Source organism: Tympanuchus pallidicinctus, unplaced genomic scaffold, assembly GCF_026119805.1.
Source record: "Tympanuchus pallidicinctus isolate F22 unplaced genomic scaffold, pur_lepc_1.0 scaffold5, whole genome shotgun sequence".
Lineage (NCBI taxonomy): Eukaryota > Metazoa > Chordata > Aves > Galliformes > Phasianidae > Tympanuchus > Tympanuchus pallidicinctus.
Genome location: NW_026294769.1, coordinates 31,995 through 37,994, shown reverse-complemented (window position 1 = coordinate 37,994; position 6,000 = coordinate 31,995).

Below are 6,000 nucleotides of genomic sequence, written 5' to 3'. Positions count from 1 at the left end.
ACCTTGGAGACCCTTAGGCGACAACAAGAAGGGGTTATCCCTGCTTTTTTTCATTTTATTTTTTTAGCTTGTAGCTTTATTTTGACACTTTGCTTTCTAAACAACAGTTTAACATCTGCTTTTCCATAATGAGTTGACTATTTTTATTTTTAGGCTGATTTAGCATTCAAAGTGTTGTAAATGAAATGGAAAAAAAAAAAAAAAAAAAATGCTGATGCTTTTGTTTCTGCAGAGGTAATCAATCAAAAAAAAAACCAATCCCAAATCCTTGCATGTCCGCAATCAAAGATAAATTTTGTTATCTCAGAGGTAAATTTGCTTTCAGGATTAAAGATTCTGTGTGAAGCCTGGCAGACAGGGTAGGAAGAGAAATCTTCTCTCTCAGGGATTGTCTAAGCATTAGCTCCATGTAGGAACAGGCATTTGAAAGTGTGACTTTGCAGAACCCCTTTCAAGCATAGAAGATCTAGCTAAATTCTGCCAACTGACAACATAAAGTTGCAAAGCAAAAGTGAATGCACAGACGCTGATTGGAATTAGCATTATCTTTGCTTCAGTTCTTTCTCTAAAGTTTTATTGGTTCATTCTATATGTTACCCAGTGGTAAGGAATAGATGGGAGAAAAGAAAATTCTTCTAAAACTTCTCAGTTATTGTTAAATTACTGGTGAAATCATATCATTTCAAATTAATTCATTTTACTTGTCATTGTTCGCCTTGATGAGATATTCATCATCTACCTGAGCAGTTCTAGAGTGGTTCTAGAGGAGTGGCCAGCAGTGACAGGGAAGTGATTGTCCCCCTCTACTCTGCTCTTGTGAGGCCCCACCTGGAGTAGTGTCCAGGTCTGGAGCCCCCAGCACAAGAAAGACAGGGAGCTGTTGGAGAGGGTCCAGAGGAGGGCCACAGAGATGATCGGGGGACTGGAGAACCTTCCCTGTGAAGACAGACTGAGGGAGCTGGGCTTGTTCAGCCTGGAGAAAAGAAGGCTGCAGGGTGACCTCATTGCAGCCTTTCAATACCTAAAGGGAGCCTACAGACAGGAGGGGAATCAACTCTTTACAAGGATTGATAACTGCTGGATGAGGAGAAATGGTTTTAAGTTGAGGGAGGGAAGATTTAGGTTGGATGTCAGAGGGTGTGGTGAGGTGCTGGAACACACTATCCAGAGAAGTTGTGGATGCCCCATCCCTAGAGGTGTTCAAGGCCAGATTGCATGGGGCCTGGGCAGCCTGGTCTAGTATTAAATGTGGAGGGTGATGGCCCTGCATGTGGCAAGGGGGTTGGAGATTCATGATCCTTGAGTCCCTTCCAACCCTGGCCATTCTGTGATTCTGTGATTCTATGGGTTTTTGTTTGTTTGTTTGTTTGTTTTGTGTGTGTTTGTATGTGTGTCTTATTTTGGTTTCCAAATGAACTTACCTGCAACTTGATTTCACATCTCTGTGTCTATACATATATTACATATCAGTGATGTGGAATATGTAATTGTATTAAAAGCATAGGTGGATAAACATGGCTTTCCTGCTTGGCCTACTCTTTCAGAATGTTACTATGGAGACCATGAAATATTTCCTTTCTATCCAGAACATAAACACATTTAAGAAAATCAAAACCATTCTTTGCTAATCTACTTCCGTGTCTATAAGCATTGAGGAGGTTTCCACTACAGAAGATCCTTTCACTTGGCACAAATGAAATTCAGTCAACAGTTCTCAGGGAACAACTGTAGCTAAGGATGGTGAATGGATAAATTCTTCATGATTTATCAATGTAGCATGTTTGGATTAATAGGTTTCTTAATGATAGAGGAAGAACACTTTGAAGGTAAGAGAACATTTTTGCATGGATTCTTGGGATCTGAGAAATGTTAAATTGTGGCAGTGGTGGGGATATGGAACAAAAGCCTAAATGTCTCTCAAATTTTAAACAGTCTCTTTTGTTAGTATTCATTTTTATCACTCTCTCTTTTTTTAAAAAAATTATATCTTCATATTTCCAAACCTGCACCTTCTTACTTTCCCTCACTTCACAGCTTTGAGTCCCCAGTTTCAACAAGTACCTTTGCAAAGCATCAGATTTATCCCTCTTCTACTTAAGGTTATTCAATAGGTATTTAACAGCTATTTTTATTCTATGCCTCTTTCAGAAGGTTTCCTTTTTTTTTTTTTTTTTTTTTTTTTTGGTGAAAACCAATAAAAGAAGTTTTAGTGTAACTTCTGTTTCTTAAATAAAATGAGGAAGCCTTATCTGAGAGATGAGTCTTACTGAATTATTGGAACTGATTTAAGTTTTTTTTTTTTCCTCCACAGACACCTTTTGTAAGTTTGCTATTTTTGCTGGAGGAGTCTACAAAGTAGATGTGCTCTTCAGCTGCTTTGTCAGACTAAGCTAAGATATCTATATTGTCCTGTTTTAGAGCTGTAGATGGACTTACACATAAGTGATCCTGGCTGAAAAATTTTCTGGGGTATAGAGATTACCCTCTCGGGTAGAGTGGTGTAAAATAATTTGGGACTGCTATTTTCTTAATTTCCATAGGACCATTTCATGAGCTGAGAGAAAAATAGAAAGATTACTTTTTACTTCATTTGATGGTGGAAGACTAAAAAATGAATTAATTTTCAGATTCTTGAGATAGTTGCATAACCTGTTACACCTGTAAAAACAGTTTTGAAACATCTGAATTTAAACATGCAAAGTTTTATTTCATGTAATCTATAAACAAAAACGATTGCCTGTCATGCAAGTTTAGAAGTTTCAGTCACTAAGAGGTGAGAAGGCTGTATCTAGAACTTAAATTCCACAAGAAAATAGAAGAAATAGTAATAATTTAAAAAACTGTAACATCTCCTTTCTGCTTTATGTATGCTAGAAAGAGTCGGGCAAAGAGAAAACTTTCTTCATTTAAAATTCAAGAATCTAACAATTTGTGTGAATTATCAAGTGATTTTAATGGTAGTTCTACACTCAAAACTGTAGTTCTGACACAAAAATATTTAAGCCTTTCCTCCTTGGGCATTCTTTTCAAAAGAACTGTGAATAGAACAGTTGCTGATTGACCCAGTTAAGAAGCTGAAATCATGAGAAAACTATACTATATAAAAATCAAATTCATTATTCCAGCCAAAATTTGGTAATCTAGCACCTTTAAATTTTTCTCTACGTCACTGTGAAATCAGAATGAATTCAACAGGTAATTACAATGGTTTAATAAAAGTTATTATGATGATCTTTATATAAAGTACCCATTTACTGTAAAACTCAAGACACAGTAGCACATCGTTAAAAACAAAACAGATGCATGGTAAAATGCATCGTTTAAAAAAATTCATTTAAATTTCAATAATTTACTGAGATTAATATATCTATTTAAAAAGTAAATGATAATGTGGAGTCTGGTGAAGAAAATATACAATGTCTCAAACAAAATCATTATAACTTGAACTCATCAACCACATAATGTACTCAGTCAATTACATAATTGTTTTCCATTTTTATTCTGTAGTTCTTTTCCGTGTACTGCCACTGAGTAACTTGAAATTGAATGAATAAATCTGTCACAATGATCCATAGACCACTAGAGTGATCTATAGATCCATAGATCAATAGAGTATCCACACAAAGATGAACATCTATAGGGTCCCAATCCAAAACGCAGTGCAAGGAGCAGAAAGATTGCTAAAGTTTTTGGATTAGACTCTACTGAGGTACTTGGTCTGTAATATGTAATGCCATGTTAGCGATGACAGAAGAGAAATTAGTTTTTCCTTTGAACATTTTTTTTCTCTGTAGGTGGCACCACACAGCATTTTTCATTTGAGGCAGGGATCGACTTCAGCAGTTTTATTATTGCTGTACACTTTTTTCCACAGAACTCTAGTACCCTTACAGAAAAAGATTAGATTTCCCACAACTGGTTATAACAATGTGAAACTCAGCATTTTCTACTCAGACAGGCCAAATCTTTTACATAATTCAGCACACAGTATTTTAGGCACTTGGATTAATGTAAATGAAAAACAAATCGTAAGTATGGATTTCCTAGAATTTTATCACCGAATTATAAATCAACTACTTAGGTGTATACTTAGCTAAATCTAGCACACATTTCAGATTAGCTGGTGAAGTCTTGCAGTTCTATTTGCTGGCTAAGTACTTCCACTGACTGAAGCACTCCTGTTTTGGAATTTCTGTATATCTCAGGAAAATCTCTGTAGGTCTTGTAATACAACAGATCAAACTGAAGGTGTTGTTCGATGTAAGCTAAAAAACTAGATTCAGTAAATTCAAATCTACAAAATTTGATACACAGAGAACCAAGAGGAGAATGTACCAATTATTCTGCCCCTAAGAAATTGCCACTTATAGAAATTATAATCAGGAAGTGTCACATATATATAGCTTGTAATCTATAGGGAAAGGAGGTGGGAAAAAAAATGTAACTACCATGAAAACACATGGCTACCTTTTTCTATCCTTCTGAAAATAAATCTTTGAGGAAGGTGCTACCAAAAATTTAAAGATGAGTTGTCTTTTGCTCATATCTTTCTGAACATTAGTTGTACTGGAAAAAAACTCTCATAGCGATGTTTTCCTAAATGGCTTTGTTATGTGGTTTAATATTGCCTTTTTTACCTTTTACCTTTACCTTTTTTTAAATTACTATTATTACCTATATCTTTAAGGTAAATTACCTTATGGTAGCTTCGTGGAAGATTTATTTAAGTTTTAAAAGAAAATATAAATGAATGTTCTGGTTTCAGGTGGGAAAGAGTTGATTTTCTTCATACTCTGGTATGGTGCTATGTTTTGGTTTTAGGAGAAAAAAAACCAATGTTGATAACACACCGGTGTCAACTGTTGCTGAGCAGTGGTGAATAGAACCAAGAACGTTTCAGTTTGAAAAGCTGAAAGCTTCTCCTACCGTTCTGCTCGTGAGGGACTGGGGAATACAAAGAGATGGGAGAGGGCAGAACCAGGACAGCTGACCAAAACTGACTTAAGGGATATTCCATATCATATGACATCATGTGAAAAAATGATGATTATATTTAGGGAAGTTGGCTGGGGACAGATGCTGCTCAGGGGTGGCTGGGCATTGGTCAGCAGATGCTGAGCAATTGCTTTGTGCATAACTTGTTTTATAATTACGCATATACATATTATAATTGTTGTTATTTCTCTGTTCCTTTCCTGTCTTAGTAAGAAGTCTGTTATCTCAACCTACGAGTTTTACCTATTTTTCCAAATTTCTCCTCCATTCTACTGGCAGGCAAAGGAGTGAGAGAAAGTCTGTGTGTTTAGCTGCTTGTTGGGTTGAACCATAACAATGAATTAGCTACAGAAAGAAAGAAATCAGCAAAATGTTAAGACCTAGTGTTAATGTTGATTCTTAAGACCTAAGTTTAATTCCCTGTTCCATTACAGCCTTATGTAACATGCCAAGATATTTTGAATGTTACAAAAATCTGCTTAGAGTTGTAGTCTCTAATTTAGCAAGGACATTGAAAATGTTGTTAGAATTGGCAAACTAGAGCACAGAATTATAGAATGACATGAATTGGAAAGAATCTTAAAGATCACCTATTTCCAACTCCTCTGCCATGGGCAGGAATACCTTACAATATATCAAGTATATCAGGTTGCTCAAAGCCCAGTTCACTCTGGCCTTGAAAAATTCCAGGGATGGAGTATGCACAGCTTCTCTGGTTGTTCTGTTCCAGTGCTTCAGCAGTCTCACAGTAAATTAATTACTTCCTTATATCTAATCTAAATCAACTCTCTATTCATTTAACACTATTACCTCTTGTCCTGTCACTGCACTCCCTGATAGACAGTCGCAATTCCAATTCCATCAGTTCTCATCCAGCTATGGATCCACCTCCATGGGCTCTCTGCTATTCTCAGGCAGGTCCTTCTCCATGTACTTGATGATGCTGAGCCTCCTTATCACTTCTTGTTTGGAAGGGAATCTGTACTACTTCCTTGGAAGAAAAAG